This window comes from Gracilinanus agilis, chromosome 3 (genome assembly GCF_016433145.1).
Source record: "Gracilinanus agilis isolate LMUSP501 chromosome 3, AgileGrace, whole genome shotgun sequence".
NCBI classification, from domain to species: Eukaryota; Metazoa; Chordata; class Mammalia; order Didelphimorphia; family Didelphidae; genus Gracilinanus; species Gracilinanus agilis.
The window spans coordinates 269808079-269809018 of record NC_058132.1 but is presented as its reverse complement, the minus strand read 5'-3'; positions in this window follow the sequence as shown (position 1 = coordinate 269809018).

Below are 940 nucleotides of genomic sequence, written 5' to 3'. Positions count from 1 at the left end.
GGGAAAAAAAAAACACATTATATGAAGCCACTTAAATTTTCTTTGTCTTTTACCTAAAACTCCACAACTTACATTTTTACACTTTATTTTAATGTCCAATATATGTTTTGTGTAATCAATCTTTATTTTAGATGATAAATTCTAAGAAAGTAGGCATTGCTTTTAATCTGTGCCTAGTGAGTGCATCACACAAATTTCTACTTGTGTTGAGTTTTTTTGATAACTGATAAAACAAGTGATTTAAAATAGAGGAATTCATTCACTCATTCATTCATTTCGCTGCCTTTAAAACCTCCCAAGAGGGATTTCATATTAATACAGTGTGATCAATTGCTAATGGTAACATTTTTCACTCTTTTTTAGAAGGAAGTAGAGTAAAACAAAGATTGGAAGATTATCATCTGCTGTATAGGGAACTATTATTTAGATGTGAAGTTTGTTTATTTATTCAACAAGTATTTAAATAGTGTCTACTATGTTCCAGGCACAGGTAATTCAAAGGAAAAAGAAAAGAAATCCAACAAAACACAAATCTTTGTTCTGAAGGAGCTTAAACTTGACTTGTAATGGTGAAGGGCACATCTGTACACATTTTAACCGTTTTCTGTAGGCAAAAATATATTTAACTTAATTCCTTTAATAATGAAGAGTATAGAATACTAGAATATGTGAAATCCTTTAGGGTAGAAGGAAGATAGGAGCTGGTTTCCCTGCTTCAAATACAGGCATGTATATTAGTGCATGCATGGAGAATAAGGTATGGTCAACGTTGTGACTAGAAAAGTTGGAATCACTTTTTGGCACCTGTGATGACCTCTTAACAAATATGTAATTAGATAGTTCTATTGACATGAACATTATAGCTTATTTCAAGGTTGCAACTGTTCCAGTGTCTTCCTTTCACACTGCTCTATGTACTCCAACCCCACTTCCTCTCTTT